The sequence below is a fragment of the Pleurodeles waltl genome, chromosome 3_1 (genome assembly GCF_031143425.1).
Source record: "Pleurodeles waltl isolate 20211129_DDA chromosome 3_1, aPleWal1.hap1.20221129, whole genome shotgun sequence".
NCBI classification, from domain to species: Eukaryota; Metazoa; Chordata; class Amphibia; order Caudata; family Salamandridae; genus Pleurodeles; species Pleurodeles waltl.
The window spans coordinates 1,406,143,138-1,406,168,896 of record NC_090440.1 but is presented as its reverse complement, the minus strand read 5'-3'; the positions used below and the strand labels follow the sequence as shown (position 1 = coordinate 1,406,168,896).

The following is a 25,759-nucleotide window of genomic DNA, read 5'->3' as shown; positions in this document are numbered from 1 at the left end:
ATAAGCGTGTGCTTTGGATCTGGTTCCCACTGGATAAATGGATAATTACACAGCCACATTTGGCACAGAGTGCAGAGGAAGTCCAGGTATGCCAATCAGGAAACCCCAGTGCCAGCTCGAGGGGCACCAGGGATGGGAAAAGAACATTGTGACTCATGTTCGTCATTGTTCCCATAGGGTGGACAGCGCACGACTGAAGAGGCAGTGGAGCAGAGCCAACCCACAACAAATTAGCATGTGAAATTGTAGTTCTCCTGATTTGGGCTGCTTCTTAATTGTGTTAATTGGACCCTAATTAGCTGAAGGAAGGGTGATGCCAAGGTTCAATTTGGCAACCAGTCTGAATTCCCTTGCCTCCTAGAGGTTGGTCGTCCCAGCACAGGGTGGTGACATTGGTATAGAAAACTTTTCTCATGCAGTATTTGGGCTTCTGCTGCCTTTAAGAACTTGTGTGGATTTTACTTTGAGGCTTAAGGAAAAAAGATTGCCATATACTTTTCAGAGTCTGGAAATAGCTTACTATTTGCTATTGTTTCCCCATTCTCCCTAATGTCATATACCTCCCGTCAGTGCAGTATTCATGATATTCACCAGTGGCACATACTTTCTATCAACACCATCAACAAGGTATCTATAAACATTGTTCCTTAGTTGATGATCAGGCCTACCACCTTTTCTGTACACGTTCTACTGATTGCACATGCCTTCCAAGGGCACCATTGGTATAGTCTTCAATGGCATATACCTTCCATTTGCGCCAATTTCATGGTCAACTTTATGATGGTATACTTATCTTTGCCACATGACTTTGAACTGCACCATGTATAGGATATTCTAATTGATGGTGCATGCCTTCTGTTGGCACCAGGCACATGGTATACACTTTAATCGATGAGCCGAGCTGCTGGCTGACTACGGATCTGTGCTAGAGATTTTGGTCCTAACCCTGCCAGAGGAAATGCAGCTACCTTTAAGAAAGAGGCCAAATTACTGTGCAGGGTGCTGGAAGAGGATGCAGTCCATAAAAAGAAAATCACATCTGTGCAGGAAGGACATAAAATTGAGAACACCCAAGTCTTGGGGGCCAGGAAGACCACTAGAAGGTGATCTGGTGGCTGGAGGCAACAGCAGAGAAGACAAATGAGGGCACCAGCTTCAAAAATTACTTGTCAGGGCCTTGTTACTTTGGCACTTGGAGTGTTTGACTGCGTTTACGAGTTGATGAAAATTGTTTGGCAACCAGTGTCAGACCAAGTATGATCCAGCAACATTTTGTTGCTCAGTTGTGACTTGTTGATAATGTTTAAATGTATTAAGGCGACCTGAAGGTTGGTTTAGGCAGGACCTTAGATTAAAGTTTCATTAGTTTAAAGAAAAATAAAAAAATATAAAATATATATATACACATACACACTAAGGAAGCATCGTTTTGACTCTTCTCTTGCTGATTTCGTCCACCACGCTAAGCATCCTGTCTCTTGTAGGTTCTTTTATACAGTATTTCTCCCTTTCTCACTATGTTCCAATCCTTCTCTTCTTTCCTCTATTTTCTGCTTTTCTGTCTCTTGCTCACTGTCAAAGTCTGATGCCTAAACATACATCTCGGTCCCCAAAAATGAGTGAGGAGGCCCTGCGCCTGCAATCACCAGCAGAAAGCAAGCACTCATTCCAACTGATCTAATGTGTGCACCTTAAATGCAATTGTTAGAAGAGATGACTACTCTTGAGAAGGAGGGGTAAATTCCAGAACTGAAACTTGTCAGCATAAGTCACTTGGGGTCAGTATGTTAGGTTCTTTTTCCCTCGTGTCTCACTTCTCGCTTTTCCAAATTATGGAGAAATAAAATGTAATGTCCTTGTTGCTCAAGACACTGCATGGGCTTATTTTATTTGTACGATCCTATTCTGTGAAAGTTTAACCGCCGCTGGTCGCGAGAGGCCCCTGTGTACTGCTGGTACATTGACAGTGCTTTTAGGGAGGTAGTTTAGGGAATGCATGCGTCTTGAAGGTCTTACTCCTGCTTTTGCTGTTGACTACCTGCCGCCATTCTTTGAAATATGGTCTCCCCACGTAGTTGCAGTTTACTGCCTTATTTATCTACTTTACCCTGGGACTGATGCACGCAAGTATTCTCTCCTGGCCGTCGAAGCGGCGCCTTTATGGCAGGAGAGTAGTAATAACATTCGGGAGCGTTTGCGAGAGCCAAGAGCATTCATTTCACTTCTCTTTCCTGTAAAACTTCATGTCGTGGGACATAACTGCTATTAATATCATGGCCTCGTGTTTGCAAGTTATTTCTGTGAAGCTGTTTGAGAAGCGTGCCTCGGCCTGTGCTTCTCTTCTTTGTGAAGTAATTGTACGCCATACCACCATGAAGCGTAAAAGGCCATTTTTTTTAGGATAGGGTTGCAGAACATTTAGTCAACCTGAAACATTAACACAGCGTCAAAACCTGCGGGGGAGCGTCGCCCCCCAGCCCCCCACACTGATGTGCAGTAAGCATCACAAATAAAATGTTAATACTATTATTTTATTAACATTTTATTTTTGACACTTTGTGCCAGCAAACAGAGGGCAGGGCTGGGTCAGTGCGTCACGGCAGCCAATGTCTGGCAGCAGTGAGGAGTGGCCCCTTCATTTTGAAGTTCACATGTAGGTTTGGCCGGCTCTGTAGCTTCGGCCAAACAGGCATGCGCGATTCAAACATTTCTAACCCGGCTGTCTTGGACAGCTGGGTTGGAGAGCAGGCACAGGTGTACAGTGCCTTTTGGAGCGTGGAGCCAGCCCACTCCAGCCAACCAGGATGCTTTTTTCATGCTGCTTAATAGCATGAAAACAGCGCCTTGATTGGATGTGAGAATTGGCTGTGGGCTTCACGCTCAGGGGACGTGCTGCAGAACACAGAGTAAGGTAAGTGTTTTTTTATATTTATATTGTTCTGTATGTTATCTGTACATTGTGTGTGTTTTGTGTATGTTGTGTGTAGTTTTGTGTGTGTTTTTTTTTTTTAGCTCCTCCAGTTTAATTTGCTACCAACTGGCTCTGGTCAAAACATCTTAATACCTCATCCCGTTCGTCATGCAACAGTTCTCACTTAGTACCACACTTTCATCCCAATGGCCCTCTACCTTACCTCATTCTTTCCCCCCTTCACTCACTGACCTCTTTCCTTCCCCAATCTCTCTCTCTCTTCCCGTACTAAACATCCTCTAGTGAATCCTCCTTGACCTATTCCAAGAATCCATCACATCATCTTCCTTGGCCTGTGTTCCCCTCATCTCCCCTTGCAGGATTGATATGCCTGCATCTGACTCTACACTCCCCCCCCCCCCCCGCGACTCTCCACTCCCCCACACCCTCTACTACTGCCATTGAGGAAACCCCCATAGGGCATTTCATTCCCTCTCTGCTGCATTGCCCGGAAGCTTCAAAGGTACACTCCTTTGCATCAAATTCTCTCATTCCCTAGTTAGCTGATCACATCCCTAATTTCCATCATATCATGTGTTTCCAAACTGTGAAAGCTGTACTCCATCATTCCTAAATAGAAACTGCTCCTCCTCCCTGATTTCCCCCATAAACTATCACCTTAATGTCCTCGAACATGCAAAATACCCTCATCCCTCTGTTGAGCTTCCTCCTGGCTGTGTCAATGGCTGCATGTTTAATTGCTCCTCTCCACTGTTGCCTGGGCACAAACGCAGTCCATAGCAGACATGTCTCCGCAAAATTCCTTTTGATCAACTGCAGGTCCTGTTGCATGTGTTGCAACAATGTAAGCCCAGACAAATACACCAGATCATTTTCTCCCAAGTGCACCAGAAGCATGTCTGGGGAACGCCTCTGCAGAACCAATTTTGCTAGAAAATTAAACAAATTACTCCAGAGCATCACACCCCTACCCCCACAATAGCACCTCAGGCCTGCAATTGGGCAATCCCAGGCTCAGTCTATAAATCTCCTGATCTGCATACTTAACCATCCAATGCGCAAAAGAGTGTCCAACTATCCAAGTCCCCACCTTACTCCTCACAGCACCGCTCACACACCCTACGGGAAAAATGAATGTGTTAGTAACAGACATGCTCCCCACCCACCTTCTTGACAAATCCCCTATTTCTGCATTTAGCGCTCACAAAACTCAGATCTCCACCTGCCGATTCTCCTAATCTGGTTCAAGTCCCACCCCAGGCATGCCTCTGCTGTTGCTTCCCCAATCCTAAAAGACTAAGTCCCAAAGGCAGCTGGATCTTGTCCCAGTTTGCCCAGTGCTCCACACAGCACTGACAGCAGTTGAAAAGAAGTAACCTTGTCCCGCCTTTGTGACACAAAATTGCCTCCCCCCTGTGCCATGGCCAGATTTGGAATATGCTCCACTCAGCTCTAGGGTATACCTCCCACTTATCACTCCCTGCCTGGTCAGTCTTGGATCTCCTCAGCCGTATCCCGAATCGGCCCTGCACCAAACGTATTTCACTATGCCGTGCAGACCCTAGAAATTCAGACACCCTGAATGTACCAAAGAACATCCATATCATGCACACATTAAAGATAGTCTCTTCAAACTTGTCACAGTCTGGCAAAATGGCCATGATATCATGCAACAAATCATATTTTATGGCCTACCGTAAAGTTTATCGCACCTCCACTCCTCCTCCCTACCCCACCCTTTCAGAATATTTGCCAAAATTCAAAGTTCTTGCTGGGTCAACACCCCAGAACAACCTCCCATAGAAAGAAACTCCAGCCAACTTGCCCGCAGTAGTAGTGGGTGATAAATATTTGTCAATTAATGTAAAAACTAAACATATCACTCTACCTTTCCTGTCACTGTGATCCTGTGTCCTCAGCCTCTGTGTCCTTCCTTAAAACTCTCAAATTCGGTTCAGGCCAGCTGGTAGCATCTCCACGTGGATTTTGCTAAAGGCCTCTGTACCAGCCCAATCACTCTCAGCCCCCTGCCCCTCCCCCCAGCCCAAATGCCTGCAGGTACTAGTGTCTTGTCTTCCGATTCCAGTGCCAGGCTGCAGAAACAATGCCACTGTGGACAAGATAATGAATCTTATGTGTCCCTGTTCACCCCTGGCATGTGCTTTGCCCTGAAAACAATGTCAATCTCAGACAGCCTAGTGTAAACCGTCTCAACAAATGCAGCGCTCTCACATCCTGAGCCTTCTGTCGGTTTATTAAGTCCACTACTGTCATGTTATCAACATTGAACATCACTGTCCTGTTAGCCAGTTCACTACCTCACACTAATAGGGTCACCAACAGTGGAAAAAAATCCAAAAAGACAATGCTCTTCCCTTGCTGCAGCCGATGCGTTGGCCACTATTCTGCCCACCACATCCCATTCCATCCTATAACAGGCCAAAATCATGTGCAACTTCCAAATCAGAGACAATCTGCACCTGCCACACAGTGTTATCCCTCAGAAACAACATTGGTACACTATTGAAATCTGCCAGAAAAGTCCTCCAGGTACAAAGATCCGCATGCACAGTCGAAGAAACTCACTCTCTCTGATTGGGGGGGGTAACACCGCCCCAGATATCACCATGCCCAACCTCCTGCAAAAAGTCCTTTCACACTTCACGACCATGCATGTGAAATTCAAAACCCCCAGCAACTTATACGAATTTCTCAACTCCAGTCTAATTTTTCCAATCACCTTTTTAAAAAAACTGCTGTATCTCCCGCACTTTCTCATAGGGCAATCTCGCTACCAATGATTCTTTGTCCAGTTCAGTACCCAGAAACGTAAACACCATGCTGGGGCCTTCCATCTTTTCTGGAGCTAGAGGCACTCCAGTTTTTTCTATCAAGAGTACAAAATATCGCAGAGCCCTGTGACACTCCTCTACCCCTGCCTGCCTGCAAATAGAAAAACACCCAGATAAAGCAACACCTTCTGGTGCCCACTTCTCTTTGTAAAGACACACTGCAGAAAGTACTGAAAGCACATGGGATGACTCATCCCATTGGCATAACTGTCCTCACAGATGATGCCTCCTAATTGCATGCCCAATAATGGAAAGTCATTCAGATGTATGGGCAACAACCGAAAAGCTGACTTGATATTGCATTTTGCGAGCTGTGCACCTCTGCCACACAACCTCACCACATTAATTGCATTATCCACTGATGTGTACAACAGTTTTGTATCTTCCATGGCAATGGAATTGTTCATCAAGACCTCTGGCCATGACAAGTGAGCCATGGGAGCACAGCCTCAACCCTGACAGATGTAGGAGCCCTTTGACCCAACCAGACCCTGATTTCCCCTCCCTCTGGATACTGCCCACTGTTTTGCAGGGCTGGCCATGTGAAGCACTGCTTAATAGGGTGCTCCTCCCCCCCCCCCCCCCCCCCCCCCCCTCGGAACACTCATGCTTAAAGTTCCTACATGCTACCACATTAGGCCCTGTACTTTTTGGCACATATCCCACCCCCTATGGGAAGTAGGACATAATCGAAAAAGCAGGTACGTGACTGGAATGCTACTAGTTGTATTAGTGGCTGTTGGCCGCATCAGTGACATCTACTGTACTCCTAAGTCCGAATCCAACGCCCCCATGCCACCTAACACCTCAGTGGCTTGACTGGGTTAATACTGACTCTATCCCTGAAATCCTCGTCATAGCTCGGCCACATGTAGCTCCCAAAATACCTTCCTAATAACATCCATATATTTTAATAGCGCAGTGCTCTTTCTTTGTTTCTCGCAATAAATGGTGGCATAAGTTAAAAAGGCCAACGTCCAATTTTCCACGTCAGTGGGCACCCTGGTTTGCCTTGCCAGCTCCCACTCTTCTTCCTTAAACCCTCTTCTAAACCTGAATGTCCCTGTGTAATAACTGGAAAACATCCATATACTCATGTTCCCAAAACCTGTTCTTTCTCTTCTCAGATATGTGCAACCCCACTGGCATTGCCAAGCCCACGTATGGGAGTCTCTTTATGTGCCTTCTCCATGCTCTCATCCCTCCCATACCACCTGTCTCTATGTCCTCCGTCTTGTCCCTCAACTTGTCCCCCTGTATATTTTTGTCTTTACCGCTGTCCGGTACCTTGAGCGCAGCCTGCACCGGCTGTGTTTCCTTTGCCTTCTCCCCTGCTCCCTCAATTACATCCTCCCAAACCCCCAGTGACTTGCAGGCCTTTGAACCTGACCCCATTTCTGTGGCTTCCCATACTGACCACCATTCTTTATTATGCGTCAAGCGGCTCATGTCACACCAGGCCTGGTCCAAAAAGCCAGACCTGAGAAGATCGGAATGCCCTGTTGCACCAATAGTACCCAGGGCCACCTGTGCTGCATCATGATCCTCCATATCAAATACCTGCAGCGTGCTCTTCTTTGTTTTACTCCTCCCCCCCCGGTGGTGAACAGAGTCAGAAAGAGGCTGCCAAGCCCTTCCTGATTCCTTAAATACTAGACCTAACTCCTTCCTCTTCCCCTTAATCCCGCCTATCCCGAGTCCTGGCATAACCCATTCACAAATATCCACGGGGAGACTGTCTGCACCTGTCATTCCCCCTCAGGGCCCTTCATTACACGCAATACCTCCCATTCTTTACGTGCAGCGCCTCCATCCAAGTGTAAAGACTGGAGAAAGATGTATGTAATGAGAGTGCTCTAATGGGAATAATGTACGGCCATGAGCAGACCACCCATAAGCCTCATCTCATCCATCTCTACTAATGTTAGCTGTATCCAGTGCTTAATTTGAGCCGTGTTGCAGGTGGGGCCCACTGGCACTCACTTTTGGGGATCTTTACTTATAGTACCTAAGCAGACTTTTGTCCCAGATCACTAGACCGAAAATCAGATAAGTGGGAAAGGAGAAAAAAGAGAAATACAGGAAACAGTGACAAAGGGAGGACACAGGGATGACAAAAAACCTGCAGGAGTGAGATAAAGGGGCAGCAGGAAATTGTCCTGTGGTGGACTAAAGAGGCATGACGTGGAGTCAAGACCTCGCCACCGTATGTGTCGGAGCACAATTTCTTGCTCCTGCACTTCTTGTATAACTAATGAAACACTGGCTATATTGGGGGGGACATGTTAAATAAATGGAGGAATGGAATGCTTCTGAGGAAAGCTTTTAATTTTAGTTTGTTGATATTTGAGAATCTTCTGCTATGACCTTTGAACAACAAGATTAGTTAGGAGTTGTTAAAGCTATATTTTGAGCCACACAACTATTCTTCAGGTGCCTTAACATTGGCAGTAGGCTTCCAAACCCTGGATGCATCACATGGGCAAGACAGTGCTTATACCTTTCAGAGTCTTCTGTGTTCCACTTCTGAACTATGATTTTCTGTCCATGGAAAACTGTCACCACTCATGGCAGGAAAGAAAAGGTTTGTCGGAAAGGAACCTCATACATTGGGCTTCTTGCCTATGGAGCCGGAGGGTCTTCCCAGTTGTCCCATTAATTTGGCTTCACAATTTTTTTATGAATGGCTGGTAGACTCTGGGTTTATTTTGTGGCCTATGTGGGAAGGATTTTGGTTTTGTGCCTGAGGTTTATAGAGGCAACTTACAAGTTTTGAGGGAAACTTGTTGCTGTGCATGAGCAAGGAATAGAGCAAAGCAAATTAAAGAAGCTGTGATTACAGATATGTATCATTGTTTAGGCGGTTGAGTTAAATGGTTACCCTGATTGGTGTAAAGTGTGGCTTGACAGTCAGACCTTTGTGGGACAAGGGTGTCATCGTGAGTGAGAGTCTACCATTGTTGAACAGAGATCTTGCTATCTCATTTGGTTCTGAGTGTTGCATGCTTTAGTTGTTTGGTTTTGTTAAACATAGTTTTTTAAGATGAACATAATCTCTCCCAAAGCTCGGCATGTGCTGACTTTTAACTTAGAAAGAAAAGTCTGACTAGACTCTCCAGCCTCAAAAAAGCGAGTGAACAATTGGTGGAAAATAGGCGCACTGTTTTTAATTTATGCCACTAACTTTTTACAACGACCATCTTAATTACTAGGCCCATTACACAGATTAAAAACATTGAATAGCCAACGTTTTAAGACATTGAAGATGGCATCAGTCATCAAGAGCCCTTTCTGATTTTGACTAAAGTATTGTTGAAACGCCTATCCTGATGGTGCTGTTGTCACTGTTTTTGGGTCTGACATGATTAGTGTCCTTCCACCTTCCCTCTTCTGTTCAAACGAGCCCTCAAAGCCCACCTCCTTTCTCTTAAAACAGTTACTAGACGTTCCATTTCCCCTGCTTCTGTTTTTCCTCACCTTGCAGGCTTCCAACTATGAGCCCCACATGGCTTGTCATGCCTAGCCTCATTTGCCACTGTCCCGTTAGCATCTAAATCTCTGTAAATGTGGAATACATGTATGTGAAAAACTAAGTCTTCTCTCACATACGAACCTTCACATACATCTACTCATTAGTTTGTAACCACCCTATCTGTCAATGTCTTTCAACAGTCTGGATGATGTGTTTAGCACATGGATGGTAGATAAAAACGAAGTTTATTAGGACACTAAAACATTCTAAAACATTAAAAAAATACAACTGTTACTTTAAAATATCAACTTAAAACCCACTGAATGTAGTTCTTTAACCTAGGGTCAGGTAACTGGGCCTGGCAGGGAAAGACCATGTCCTGGCTCAAAATATTTAATCAAGCTGATGGAAGGCTTCTCCCTCAAATAAGCCCGGTCCTGAGAACCATCAACCTTTCCACAGATTCTCTCAGAGATGGTTTACTGGGAAAAGGGGGTGGGGGGGGGGGGGGGAGGGAGGGGAGGGAGGGGGGTGGAACCAGGTTCCAGTTGTACCACAAGGAGAATGCATTTTTATAAAAATCTGTTATCCTGTTTCTTGCTTCCTTTACCCCCCCCCCTTCTTTCACTGCCAAAGATTTCTTCCCAACATAATCTAGACACCTCTGAGGCTTCACTATTAATTGATTACATATTGAAAAATCTCAGTACACTGGAGTTCACCAACAGGTTCCAGGAAACCAGATTAATTTATCTCCTTATGCCGTAAGCCATGGTTCCAGGTGACAGCGATAACAGGCTCCAGAGGCAGACCCTTCCATTGGATCCAATCAAAAGAGCGGTCCATTGCAAGTACCTCTGATCCGTACAATCCCAGAGGGGGTGTTTTACCTTCATAACCCTTCATTTGGGTTATAAGGGCCAAGCCCCCATACCTAGTGTTGCAGCTGACCAGACAACCAGCTTGCAGCATGGAACTCTGCTTGACGCTCCCCATATGGGCCTTCCATTTTATGTTCTGTTGAAGGACAGCCCTAGAAACTTACAATTTATCACTGCCACCGCCTGAGAGGAGAGGTACCATTTTACGTTATTCGCTTTTTCCTCCAAAGATCAGCACCTTGATTTTTGTTCCAGATTCATTTTCAATGAATTCTGCTTACTATACACCTTGAGGGAGTCCAATTTTCTTTGCAGAAAGGAGTGCAATCCAGCAGACCCAAATCATCTGCATATACCAGACAAGGGTCATGCTTTTTCCCAACCCTGGAGGAAAATTAGTTTGCTAGATCTATGGCTGAATTGGGATCCTTTTTGATAATCTACCAGACTTATCAAGCTCAAACTGTGCCCAGTCATCCATATGGAATACTTCTAATGTAATAAGAGGTCAATCCGGAGCTCCCATGAGTCGAGTTATCCCCCTAGGAGTTCCTTGTCTAATGTGTCAAAGGCTGTACAGAAATCAATAGAACAACAAAATAGCCTTTGATTCACTTCCAGGGCTTTTCAAATGATGGCCCAGAGAGCATAACAATGGTCTATGGTTGAGTGACCCTCCCGAAATCCTCCTTGCTCAGTTAGTATGATCTTATGCACATGTATGAGTAAGGTTCGAAATGTCAGCAAGTCAACCACAATGACTTCTCATGTTTAGGAGATATTATTGTGAATTGTGGTCCTGTTTAAATCTATTTTTACAAAGTAATAAATCTCAACTGGGAGTATGCTACAGTGTAAATGAAGAAAAGGACCATTAATATCCATCTACATGCCTACGGCCCATTGTGGATCCCTTCCCATAGTAGGTAAACACTTTCTTAACATGAATAGCAATCCTGTCATGTAAGTAATTGATTTTCATGACAAAACCTAAGCAAAATCACAGAATAATATATAACCTGAAGGCCGCTGTGCTTGACGTGGGTCTTTTGGCAGCCTAAGTCATACCTCTCAGATATACTGAGGCATAACAATCCTGCTTAACTCTTTGTGAGGGTCTCTGTGGTGACGATGAACTGTTTTTTGTTTGTTTTTAGGAGTACTTCACCACATCAACTGTAGTCAAAACCTTTTAATAATGCTAATAGTGCATGCAAAAAAAGCAAATTATGACTGATGATTGGCAGGCATAGTAAGCTGTTGCTTATTGCTAGGAATGTCATGGAACTGAAAATAATTAGATCTGTTGATTGTTGAGGGATAGCTATACCTTTGCAGCTTGGCATGTAGATGATGAGCTTCAGGACATCTTTTAATCAATCAAAGAAAGCTTTATTTCGGCAAAGTGCCTTAAAAGCACAGCGCACACACAAAGTAAATACATACAACACACAAATAAACATTAGTAAAAATTCTGAAACGTTAAAATCGTCCTTACGGTAGTAAACACTAGGTCGTCTACATCATGTGTCATAAGATCGAATAGAAAATCGCTGAAAACACGCATGATAATTTACAATAGCAGTAAACACAACCGGTAATGGGAAAAGTGAAGATTAGCAAAAGTAGCAAGCAGATTCATTCAAAGCAATATAGACTATTAATGCTAAAAGCAATGGCAGCATGCACAAGCCATGATAGGCAACGTAGGGAGTTATGGTATTGTGCAAAAACAGCGAGCGAACACATTAAAAACAAAATAAATTTTGGATACTAACAACGACTCGGCCATAGTCTGACAACTTAGTTCATTCCACTCACGTTGAAACAGTCAACAGTAATGGGAGCCACATATTCCCTGACAGGAGCATGCTGACCAACAGAGGGAGAACAAAAATCTACTCCCAGAGGCCACAGTTGTTTTGTAAAACAGCAATGCCATACATTCCACTCCCATTGCCTAATAACCCACATCTTTCCTGAATTTTGCAACATAGTAAGCAAGGAAAGGGCTAGGCAGGGGTCTTCAAACTGGGGGGGGGGGGACCTTGGGGGGCCTCAAGTGAAGGGGGGTCACCAAACTCTGGCCAAAAGAAATATTATACAGATAACATGCATTTGTTTTAAGCAGAAGCCTGTTGTTACAGTTTTAAAAAGGTAACAGTACTTAACTGCAATGTTTAAATAGGTTTAGACCTATTTAAACATTGCCATCTTTCTAAAATAATTGTTAAAAATTCTGAGGGGGGGCCCAATGATTTTTATTTTTCAACTAGGGGGGCATGGCATTAAAAAGTTTGAAGACCACTGGGCTAGAGTCTGTTCACAAATTCCTCTGCGCAGACAGGTTTAATCCACCTTAAACGAGGGCTTTCATATGCACAGCAGGCAAATAGTACATGGGCAACAGATTCTTTGGCAGACTTGCAGCCTGGGCATAAGGTCTATGTAATGGGGTTTGAAGCCTAACTGGCCATAAAGGACCTCAAGAGGAGATTGCCATGTCTGAACTGAAAACACAGCTTACTGTCTCTTGGTTTGGAAATAGTCTAGATAGGGTCCCAGAGCACTAACAGACTTATAATCTAAAAACGAGTTCACCAGACGCCTTCTGTCACAGGAGGCTATTTTATTTAGTGCAACACATAACCAGTAATATTTCTTCAATTTCGCCCTTGATGGAGTTGATTCCAACGAATCTGTATTCCATACAGCTTGCAGGCCAAAGAAGTGAGCAACTTCTTAATATTACTAAACCACAATACCTCGTGAGAGGTGTCCCTTATGACTACCTCCTGAAATGCTTCAGCATACATGGCTACTTCTCATGTGGACATCAGCCTCCTCCAATAAAGCAAGGGACAATGCCTGGCCTTATCCCGAATAGATTGCCAACCTGTGTCAAATTTCAAGGGTGAAAGTGGGGTACTAGCTGGCGGACAAGGTTTCTTAGAAATGTATGCTCTAACCTTGTCAGTTCATTAATACATGAAAGCCCCCAAAGCTCTGCCCCATATAGTACTGACCCCACGGCCTTCAAATTGTAAATCTGCATAGAGACTGCTACTTGTTTACTTATAACAGCTTTATGCTCATGCAGCAAAGCACCAGCAATTTGCCTGTGCTTAATTCCTATTTTATCGACATGGGGTTGCCATGACCTATTTTCTGCCAGCTTAATACCAACGTTGTCAAAGGTGTCAACTCTATCAAGAATATCACCTCCAAGAAGAAGCCTCCCCCTAAAGGACTTGTGCAGGTTAGTGGCCATGAAGTTCGTCCTAGTGGCATTAATCACTAGCTCACTTAGGTTACAAAAGTCCTGAAATCTATTCAGTAGGAGCCGGATGCCTACAGGTGTTTTGGCTACCAATAAAGTATTGTCCCCAAAAAGAAGTTTTGATATTTTGTGCTTGCCAATTGATGGAGCGCCTGCTAGGGGTATAGAAAGAAAATTGACTACATCATTTGAAAACCATGAAAATAGAGTGTGGGATAACACACATCCCTGCCTGACACCTTTATCTGTTTTTATTGGGTCAGCTTATAGGCCCTGCTCACCCTACCAAATAACTGCCTGATTTCCTTCATGCAAACAAATGATTGCAGAAAGGATAATGCCCTTCATTCCCATGTCTTGTAATACGTAACAAAATTTATGGCACAAGACCAGGTCTGAGGCGGATAATAAACACCACATATAAGCTACCCTTTCCTAATAGCACAGTTTTCCAATATAAAAGCATAAACCTGAAGACCTGATCTATGGCACTTGTCCTAGACCTTTATCCTGCCTGGTAGGGTGTTCAAATATTATAATCTTCAATCCACTCTTGGACCTTGGCCAACACAGCCAGGCTAAATACTTTATGTACCACATTGATTGAACTCCTCGTCCTGTAGTTACAGGGGGAGTCACTTGCCCCTTTCTTATAAATAGGTACTACCTCCGTAAGCTTCCAGGAGGCTGGAATAGGCTCGCCTTTGGTAATACAGTTTGCCAGCACTAAGATGCATTTTGCCCATTTCTCTGTATCATATTGAAATAAATCTCTGGGACACCATTTGGACCCGTGGCTTTACTGTCCATAATATTGTCAATGGAAGAGTTAATCTCACTCAAGGCAAACATATCCTGATGACTGGAGGGGAGATTGGTAGTTGTAGAGCAGAAGGCTCTATCAATGAGTAATCTGAATAAAGAGTTTTAAAGTGGTTAACCCACATAGCTGGACAGATTGCCTTATCCGGATGGGGTGCTACCTCACAGCCCCCTCTGCTGACCAAAGCCCAGAATTTAAGAGTCATTCTTTATATAGGCATCTTTTAGGTCTTGCCACCTCTTTTCCTCCCATGTTCTCCTAGTCTGTATATGGACTTGCTTATAGGCTGCCCTAAGTTTGCTTATACTGCCCAAATACTTTAAGATTAATAGTCTTTACCAACTCGGTCCAGTCTTCCTACAACTCTTATTGTACCAGTTGGCATGGTTATGTGGCTGCTTTTTCAAGCTCACTACCGGGACCATGAAGTGCTGCCTAATGTGCTCAGAAAGAGCTGAATGAATACTAGTAACCACAGACAATCTACAGCGCTGAGCGCCAACCCACCCATCTCACAAGTAGCAGTTATCAACTCACCATTTAACCTTGCAAGTAGGTCAATTTTTGGGGCTACCTGATGCCATTTTAGGCAGCTCCTGTTATTCGTATGAAAAACTTTTTAACTGGAGCTATGTTTAGCTGTGGGATAAACCATATTTCCTCTTCCTCTGCCGTGAGGTTGGTATCCACACTATCTAAAGGCTTAAAGGTAGGGTTGAAGTCCCCAGTCTATACTCTACTTTTGACTCTAATGCTTAGAATGTCTTGGCTATATAACAGCAGTAATTTGGCGGTACAATTGAGTAAAGTTTCAAACCAAATCAACAAGAAACCCCCTGCTGGCCTCCCTTTAGAACTGGAAATAGCAGGACTAAAGAAAGTTAGATAGCCAGCACGATAAATAGGTTCAATAGACCAAGTTTGAACCGGCTGGTGGCCTGCCCGTGGCTGGAGGTGAGGAGGCCTAATTGATGGCTTAATGGATGGCATTGATTTGTAAAAGAAGCCCAAAGGCAGGGGGATAATCCAGACCCCCTCCCCGTATCTGCATGTCATCACTGAGTAGCTTATGAACTATCGGTGGGTTTTTAAAGTTAACAATTATGCAGTACCCCAGGCAATCTACTCGACCTGGACCAATCCACCCTACCCTCTGCATAAATAGTGTGCTGTGGGCTAATTTTGTCTGTTAATTTTTTTTTTTCTACCAAGTGAGTGCAGGCATTTGTTAACAAGTTCCTTGTGAGTTTCTTTCTGGCCTACCTGCAACTTTGGGACTCCCGACAAAACAACATAGAGGCATGTAGCTGGGGGCACATTTATAACGGGGGGACTTGTTGATTTGGGCAGTACCAACAAACTTGCTTGCCCCATTACGACCTCCCTTCAGGGATACTTGGTTCCCTCTGGAGCCTCCTTCTGCTGGAATGGACAGATCGGCCATAGGTAATGATGGGGGAGCAACCAGAGGGGGCCTTTGATTAGCCTTGATGTGGGCAGGGTGCTCAAGAAATGATATGGGGAGACTGGCTACAGCTCCTGAATCAGCACCTTGTGCAGCCTGACGAGACTGAGGTTGTGTATCTGTAGTAGTTTTAAGCACTTGTTCAATCTTGGCAAGATGTTCCGATAGTGGAGCGAGTTACTGAGGATCTCCCTGACTCTGTGCACTACCTAATTCACTAGATAAACCATCCAGCCTGGTTGAGGCCCAAGATCTTTCCCAACAGGGTCGAACAGCTCCACATCCACTATAGGCTTTGATTTAATTAGGTCCTTACCATTAGTTTGCTGGGGTTTATTCCGCTGTACCCTCCTCTGCCTTTTCACATTTTGTTTGCCCTCTCGAGGGAGAAGCCTCGTGTATAGGGTTAAAAGTTGAATCCGGAACTCCATTTAACACGCTGGATGAAGCCTCAGGAATGTTGTTGACAGCCGGTGGATCGAGCTGGCTAGCAAATCTGGCTTCGTGGCCACTGCAGCTTCCAAGGACAGCCTCCTCTCAGATAGTTATATCTCAGTTGAGACAACCCCTAACACTTGTTGCAACATCCAATCTATTGAAGTTGGGTTGGGGGCGGGGTAGCTACCTGAGGTCCACCTGTGCACTTCAGTTTGCCCAAGAGTTCTTCACTAGGCCCTGTGCCAGGCATTGGAAACAAGGCAAATGGCAGTTCATAAACACGCCAGTGGAATACTTGCAAAATGGATAAAACACAACTCAAGAATATACACACACTCGCCTTTGCTCTGGCAACGTTAGAGGGGTGCCCCAGACTCGTCTGCTCACGGATGGGTGGAGTCATGCCCACCCTTGGCCCGCACTGCGGGAGTGCCAGTGCGCACTTCAGCGCGGTATTACGGATTGGCCCCACCACCTTGCAGGTCGATTGAGTGCCCCCTGGCACGAATGACCGTACTACTTAGAGTCCTAAGTTGACAGTGCTAGTAGTGCTGCAGTTGTTGAAACCCCCCCCCACCACCACCACCACCACCGGAGCTCTGGTGCACTTTTAATGTTCAGAGAGTGGGGGTAGATTTTATGTTGGTCGGGCATGTAGTCCAGTGAAATTCAAGGGGGCTCACTGCTAAATCACTCTGCAAGCCATGCTGGCTGCAGAAATGTTCAGCTTGTAACCTGTAGATCGCGCATTCTGAAAAGGTGTGCAGTGCAGCAGGCAGTCATTCAGGTAGATGAAAGACGTATACTGGTCAACCCCTTGCCTCTCGACCACGATTGCTCGGCATGCGAAAGCTCTTACATGAAAACAAATGATCTTTCAGATCATTTGTTTTCATGTAAAAGCTGTGATATTACGTTACAAGCAGAAGAGGGCACCACCAGATGTATTGTGCACGTGTGAGCTGAGGGCTGTTGCAGACCGGCTCTCCCAAACACAATACATATCTGACATGCTGCACTAGTGTCAGGCAGTGGAGTTGTAGGGCTTGTTAATCGCACACCATCTTGCCCTGTCAGAAGCTGGAATAGAGAAAAAAGGTCTAACTTAGTGCTGCAGCCTTGTTCCGGCTTCTGATTGGGTGGAAGCTCGTATCCCTGCCTCTAGTATGCTGCAGATGGACGAGAGAGTCCGGAATCATGGGATTGTCCTACAGACACAGAGCGTGTATGCTCACATCAAAGACTGCCCCAGATACGTTTTTGTGTTTAGTACCGCGTGTGTGTGTTTATCTGTGTGATGGGGCGTGCATTTGTATGGCGGACAGTGCCTGCGAATGGGTGTATGTATGTTTGGTTGTGTGCCTGAGCATGTGTTTAAGTGTATGCGTGTCCCTGTGGTTTGTAAGTTTGTGATTTCAAGTTTGTGAAATAAAGTCAAGGCCCGAGCCTGGGTGCTGTTGAGGGCCTTTGGGCTTCTAGGCATTTGTTGGTGCAAGCCCTGCCCCACTACTCCAAAATCCCAACAGCCACCACTGCTGTGAACATCCTGCTGATTAATGCCACTGTCCGAATTAAAGTCTAATTATAAGGACTTGAACCCCGCTTTCCACATTGGATTCAAACCTAATAATTGTTACTCCAAATGATACATTTGCTGAAATTGGTTGTGCGTGTAAATTGACAGGTCTGTGAACAACTGTTACTTTTCTCAAACGTTTGGCAGTTGGAGTAATGTCATTCTGTGCCTGTTGAATGGACTTTCATATCACATGAAATGAACTTTGACTTCCAGAGGATCAGTGTGGGAAAATATTTAGGCGTCCTGGGCTCAGGCTGTATGAATCAATACTCTTCACTGCTGTTGCCTGGAAAGTTACCCTTGCTGTGGGACCTAAAACTGAGCACCAAGTACACCCCCTTTTAACACTGGCTCTTCATTTCCTCAGGAAGTGAAGCCACTACTTCAGTTTACAAAAAGAAAGAACGTTATTGCCATTCCTAAAAAGAATGTAATCAGTCTGTGTAATCTAAATAGATTATTCTTCTGGGATACTGATGGAGAACATTACTGATGATACTCTGTGGGACAGTGTGTAGCCATAAAATTAAATTGTCCATGGCTGTGCAAGGGGGGGTCCAAGTGCCACTGTTTGGGTAAGCTATTGCAGTTCAGGTTATTCTCAATTTTATTCTGTGCAGTGTTGCACTACTTTTATGTCCTTGATTAAATAAAGAGTTTGTGTTGGCCTTGCTGGTGGCTCTTTTTCGTTTGCTGGCCCTGCTGCTCTGGGTGCCTGTTGTGAATGACCCCCTAAGCAAGGCTTTCTTTCTCTCGTCTTAGCCTGCCCGTCTTCAGTTACAGACCAGGGTATATGCATGCTTTCAGCAAGGTGACCATCAACAGTGTTGGTACCACCAGATGAACTACTGTGCAAGTCACACTGGTCAGGATCTAATGAGTCTTGTTCCTGGGGATTCTTCATCTGGCCCTCCCACAAGACTCTCACCCAAAAGAGCTAGGATCCCGCGCACAGTTGAGAAGTTTTTGACCTCATTCTTAGCTCAGTTCAGTTCTGATGCAGCTGTATACAGTTGTCTTTGAGTGGCCCACGCCTCTAGGCACTAAATTTCAATAGTAGGGAGGGGGGGGGGGGGGTTGTCCTCTTCTGAAAGACTCCTTGACAGAGAATGCCTCCTTGGGACAACCCATACTGATGGTGCTGTCTGGTCACCTGGTTCTCGCTTGTCTTGAGTTATGAAGGTCCTTCCCTGGTTGCAGCATCCACCACCCTAGCCACCTTCAATGTTCTTGCCCCGCCATCCCAAGGTCAGCTCTTCTACAGTCGGTTGGCTCAGCTGCAGTTTTTCCAGGCAGGTAATTAAGTCTTCCCAGGTTTTAGTCCTGAACCTGGCAACAGGAGTTGGTGATAGATACCCCAACTATGGATCATAGTTTCTGATCACCACTATTGTGGAGACCCTGGGATCCTGGTAGGAAAGTAACCTTGGCACCCTCACTGATAGCTCCTGCCCCATCTTTATATTCATGTTGAAGCGAGTCAGTGTGTTGTCCAACAGTTCAGGTCTGTTATTGCTTCTGAGTAGCCCGATCTTTTGCTGTTTCCACTGCCCCGCTATTGTCTTTGTCCCATGTGTGAGTAGGAAGGTGTGGGGAGCAGGAAGGCTCCTCTGAAGGGCTTCCCAATATTAGAGGTCCAAGGTAGGCTGCCCAGCTTAACTTCGAGAGGATGGGGGTATCCCATCTAGCAAACAATGTGGGGATGGAGGTATCCCATTCAGAGAACAATTGCCCAGGGAAGGGTGGATTGAAACCCCTAGCTTCAAGAGACCCTCTTTCTCCTTTCTTTAATAATTCTTTGTCTGACCCACTAGAAATGAAGCTCAGAATGTCCTGGAAGAGTCCTTGACTTCATATTTGGGGCCTCTTCAACACTTCATCTTAGTAATCACTGGACTGTAGTACACAAATGGAACCTAGTGTGGCAACCTCCACATGTCATCATGCTCCACATGAAACCTTTATTCACAAGTAATGTCCATGCTCACACCACCAATGTCCCTCAAGAAGGAGGGAAAGGACTCCGTTAAAGAGGACTGGAAGAACACATGTATAAACATTGGAGAGGCCTGTAAGCTGTTCTAGCAGGTGACAGGAAAAAAGGCCTGCCCTGCCACTGCCATCTGTACTACTGCCGCTGTCAGTGAGCTGATACTAGTGAAGCTCATCCTAAGCAGGGCACACAGCATGTGCTCTTCTGACCAGATCCCTGATCTGGGTCTCGATCCAGGTTGAAGAAATATACCTCAAGTTCAAATGCATGACTGTCCTGTGTACTTGTGCATGGGCCGAAAAACTACAGCTAGCCAAGATGAATCTGATGCGAGGGTGCATACTCTCCAGAACCATGAAGGGGACCTTTCTCTAGCCCAACAATGTGCCATTGTACCCTTATTTTAAGTTATGGCTGAAGAAAACCTGTGGCACTACATATCTCAAATATGTTTTGATCATAGGAGATGTTTTTTCGTTTCTGGAATGAAGTTATGCATTTTTTCCTTAAGTTCTTTTTCTATTAGTGATTGTCCAGGCCACGAGGATGTACACTTTTTAAACATTTTTTTGCGATTTATAACACCCCTTGTAGGCAATATTCTCAGTACTTTAGCCTTTTCAGTACGATGCACTTTCTAATTCACATTCGTAATACTTCAGGAGTTGTCTATGCATGATAACCGTGCAACATGTTGTATGTCTGCGGGCCTTGCGGTTCTCTGGGTTTTAAGGACAAATATCATATTGCCTCTTAAATACAGTGTTAGAATCTATTGTTTGTGTGGTGTGTGACTACTGCTGATGCAGTCTGGTATCATGGCTCTGTTTTCCCGTTGTGTAAAAGTTCTACAATTGGTAGATGCCTAGATGGAGATATTCCTGTTAGTTTGGTGTCGCGCAAAAGGGACAGATGAGTGCTCGAATTGCATTGTGGTGGGCTTTACACTGTGTAAATGTGTGGTTGTCACGTAAGTGTGTTAACTTGTTTAGATATTCTTCTTATCACCTTAATGAAGGCAAGAGAATGGACATGCAAGTACTTTAATTGTGCATCTGTTTTTTTTTTCTCCATTCATACAGTAGCAACTTATGGGCTTAAATGTGCTCCCTTCGCTGGACAACACAACAAGCCGCAGTCAACTGTGGACATCTTTAGGACAATAAACCCTTCCACTTAAACCACACTAGAAACCCTCGCTGTCCCATAAAACACACACGAGCAGTGTGCTGTCTGGTAACAAATGTGCTACAGCACCACCTCGAGTATAAATGCAGCCAGGACACAATGCATTGGTCAGTGACTGCACCCTATGGATCTTAAAACATCCAAAATCATGTTTATGTAGGGAATCCCATGGGAGGGGCTGTGGTTCCGCTGAGGTAAAACTCTTGTCTTCTGCACCCATCAGTTATTCTAGGTTTTGCCTAGAACATTTCAGTGGGACAATTAGGAAGATAGGCCTGTGACGTAAAGTGATAGGTGGTGGGGTAGATGTACCTGAGAGTGAAAAAGGACTCTTAATTTGTCCATTACTAAATTTGTAAAAAAAAAAAAAAAATGCTAATGCCTAAGGTATTGCACCTTGCACTTGCATCTGGACCTGTCACTGCTGCCAAATGCCAGAATTAATTGTGTCCTGCTTAACAGCACACTTATCTAAATTTGACAATTTGGGCAATTCCAGAGTACCTAAAACCGATAAGAATGGCCTGAAGGTATTGTTAATTGTTTATGGACTCTGCTCAAAAATAGACCGCTCCACAGTATGGTAGACTGTCTTAAATAAGTACCCGTGTTAAGAGTTGAGTGCCAGTCCTAAACACTGGCAGAAATTAAGCACTGGCTTTGTCATGATGTGATGTTCGTAAAGGAGATGCATGTTTAGCCCTTTTTTAAATGAGAGCAGGGTTGGATGATTGCAACAGAATTGGGGTGTTGTGCCTTACCCTGAGTGCACAAATGGAGAACGCCTGTTGCCTACTTTTTTTTCGTGTGAACTTGATCTCCAGCCTATTGGTGTCCTAGCTGCAGGTGTACGGAGAGCTACCATGGGTTGTAATCTTGTCAGACAGAGGGTGTGATAGCGTTTAAGCTTCACAAGCCCCAGGCATACAGCATCTGATTCTGCTCAGCCCAGCACGAAGAACTCCTTTTCAGGTACCGGGCTGTGGAGAGCCCGGAAGGGAATGTGCCATGCCACCAGATTTTCAGGATTTTTCGTTAACAAAACACGCTTTATAAACCTGCGCATGTTTAATCCTTAGCAAATCACAAAGCGTGGCTGTTACTTCCCTGGATGCTGGTGAATTACATTTTAGCTGCAGTTTGTTCAAGCCTAGGGCTGAGATTACTGCGTAGGTAGAAATACCGCAGACCGTTGCCTAGTGATATCCAGTAGGACGCTTGGGGCCTCCGCGCACGAGCAGAGAATGATCCCCTGTCAGCGGCAGCTTTCCACTGTGATTGTGGCACAAACTCTCATGTATCCTTCTTTTTGTTGAGCTTCAGAGCTTATATCTTCCTCGTACATTGATGACGAGAGAAGTCCCACCTTTGATGTGCCACTTGGTGAAAGATGGGTGAGGAGACTTTAGGGCCCACGAATCCCCGTGCAAGAGCTATGGCTGGACTACTACTCAGTTAATACGGACTTGTTATTGCTTAATTGCAATCTTGTGGCGAGTTTGGGACTCAGGCACTAGACATTGTTTGCAGTGAGGAGCAGGAGTACTTGTTCTTTTGTGTTTCTGTTGCTGTAGATTGTACCTTTTTTAGTTAGACAAATTTAACGTTAAAAGTGTTTTACCATTGGTCATTTTGTTTTATGTAGTTGAATACTTTCCACTCACTAAGCTGAGGGCTCGATCTGAAGGAGAAGAGAACTACATCATGCTGATAAACCATAAATAAGTTCCATAATATATGGAAATGTTGAACCTCGCCCTTAAATCTGTCTTTAGACCAAAATATTGATTTCATGTACACCTGGCCTTGGATCTGCACCTTTCACTGGTGGCATTTAAGTATCACGGTGGATACTCCAAAATGGAAGTGGAGTAAGACATAAAAGATAGACTGGGAGCAGTTGATTTATTATAATAATTACGCAATGGAAAAAAATGGTAAACATTGCAGCATTGGCCTCAACGGGAGAGTGATTCTTAAAAGCACTGGGAGGGTTTGCCGGTCAGCCACCCTGCACAAACTCTGTGAGGTACAGAAGTTACACTTTGTGGCAGCAATCCCTTGCTGTGCTCTGGAGGGCGTTGACTGTAGGATCAAAGATTTTGACTTGTCAAGTCCCAGATACCCGTGAAGAGCTGAAGATAAATGTGTTGCTGCTGCTTTTGGATGTTGTTCAGTAAGTGCTAGATGAGGCCAGGTTTGATGCACTTTACTTTATTTTGACCCCTGAAGAGGAGGAAAACTTCCCTTTGAAATATCTAGGATGGTTGTATGATTCAACCACGCATGCCGGAACCACGACTGCGTCATTTCTAGGGATGCCTTTAGGATGCATGCCTTTACCACATATGCCTTTACAACAAATTTTGTTGTAAAAGCATGCTTAGTATAGGCATATTTGGAAGCAGCATGTGTGGTTGTGTCATACAGCCCCCCGCACTTTACCTAAAAAAAAAAAAAAAAAAAAAAAACTACCCCTTCCCACCTGCCCTGAGGCCCAAAGCTACCCTTACCAGTGAAATGCCCTTCCCCTCAAAACCCTAGCTCCTGTTTCAATTAAAAACGTCCCTGACCCCTGCGCCCTAAAACCTCCCCCACCCCAAAAAACTAAACACCCCCACCTGCTCTGAGCTCTAAACCCCTCCATCACCCCTAATAACTAAACTAGCCTGACCCCACCACCCGCCCTAAGCCCTAAAAAGTAAACTCCCCGACCCCCCACCTGGCCCCTAAAAAATTTACTACCCTGACAACCCCCCACCCATCCGAAGCCCTAAAAACTTCCCCACCCCTAATAACTAAACTGCCCCAACCCCCACCCACCCTAAGCCCTAAAAAGCACTACCCTGATGCCTCACTTCTTTAAAAAAAAAAATAGACATTACCCTATCTCTCCCCACCTGTCCTGAGCCCTAAAACCTTCCTAACCCCTAATAAGTAAACAACCTGACCCTCCCACACACCAAAAGCCCTAAAAAAAAACCACCCTGACTCTCCCCACCCCCACCCCGCCGCTAACAAACTACCCCCACCGACCCTAAATCCGCCCCACCACTACAAACCACTCCGATACCATGCCCCAGCTCACTTACCCCACCGCGTCCTCTCCCGATCCTCCTTTCCTCTGTGCCCTTCTCCTGCCCTTCCTTACATCTTCCCCACCCCTAAAAAATAAACAACCCACCCCTAAAAAGTAAACTACCCTGACCCCACCACCTTAAGCCCTAAACAATAAACTTCCCCAACCCCTTCACCCAACCTAAGTCCTAAATCCACCCCTACCCTTAAAAACTACCCCCAAACCCTTCCCAGTCCCACTTACCTCACTGTAAGGTAAGACCATTCTCTGCCTTTTTCTTTTCCTTAACCATGCATGCGTCGTTAAGGCAGTCATTTAGCCAAGCGTTGTTCCTCTTACGTGTGAAACATCTGCGTTGAGGACGTTTCTTGTCTAGGACTCTCGTATGTGGAATATTCCAAAGTTGAACAACTTTTTAACAGGCTGTTGCATGTTCTAAATGAAAAAATGCCTCAAGTTATTGGGCATAATAAGAAATTGACATGGCAGGCATGATTATGTGTTTGTTGATAATATTTTCTGGGACTTAACCAATTGTATCTTCTTCTTCTCAAAATGATAACCCATGTGCCACCTTCGATGGTTTAGGTCTAAAGTATGCCACTGGAAGGCATCATCTGTGAAAGAAGAGTAAACTGATACATCCCGGTTAGAGTATACACAAGGCTTGCAATACACAAGGCCCACAACTGTATCCTCTTCCACATCCTAATGTGTCTGAGAACCTGATAGTTGGGGCTGTTTAGTCTGTCTGTCTCTTCTTAGAAGGTTTTGCCCAGCTGGTGTTTTTGTAGTTTTCTTTTCTTGGCTGATTGTTAAAGGAATACATTTGTTGATGGGGAGCATGAACGTCCGCTTCACCTACTAGATCCCTGTAGGCGTTTACAAGCCGAAACAAGAGGGAGTATTCAGGTGTATCCTTTGGCAGCGCGTTTGGTAGTAACCACATTTCTCTTTTTGAACGTGGCTATCCATTTGTTTCCAGATTCCATGGTCTACTGTTTGCTGCTGATACTTCTTTTCCCTTGGACTGCAGCTAGTTTTTGAAACAGACTAGTGGGCTAATCTATGTCCATGTGAAAAATGGAAGCAAGATTACTTCCTTTGAAAGAGGTGATCGTTTTGGGATGCCCGTGAAGATGCTATGATTATCTCCCCCACTTTCCTGCTTTGGAAATGGGACGGTCGGTTATTAGGTTTGAGGTAATAGTTTCTATTTATCTTTGAGATTCCCTTGAAGGGGGCCGGTTTAATCGCTGGCTTATAACAGATAGTGTTGTCTATAAGGTGTGAAAGGTCTATTCTGTGGTATTGGAGTGGGTAATACCTTCCTTCTGTACTTAAAGTAGGAGCTTGATTTGTATACCTAGAAAACTGGAAAAGTGGGATTCAAGTTCAGTAAAAAGAAAATCACTCTAAAAAGACTACTTAATTATATTAAAACACATCAAATGAGCACAGTCTGCCCTTGGCTTATCCCTCGCTGCTCTAGTTAGTTTGGCAGTAATGAGTTTATCTACGTCATACCAGTGAATTACCAGATTTAGAATCTGCTGTAAACAATAGAGGCTTCCTAAGTAAGCCATGCATTAAAGCATCTTAATGTGCATGAATAACTGTCTTTGAAAAGAAAATCGGTATTAATTGTCAACATCTGTGCTCCATAAAAACTCACTTGAGGGTATTAATGCTTTTCTCCCTTAAAAACCAGATTAAATATTTCTAAGACCCCAAACTAAAGTAGAATCTTTCGGCATCATCTCATGAAGAGGCTTTT

General features: G+C 44.7%; 1 protein-coding gene across 8 annotated transcripts in view; it reads left to right on the top strand.

Moving 5' to 3' along the window:
* Window positions 1-25,759, top strand: part of CADM1 (cell adhesion molecule 1) — a 572,409-nt gene that overhangs the window by 213,253 nt on the left and 333,397 nt on the right. The window lies entirely within an intron of this gene.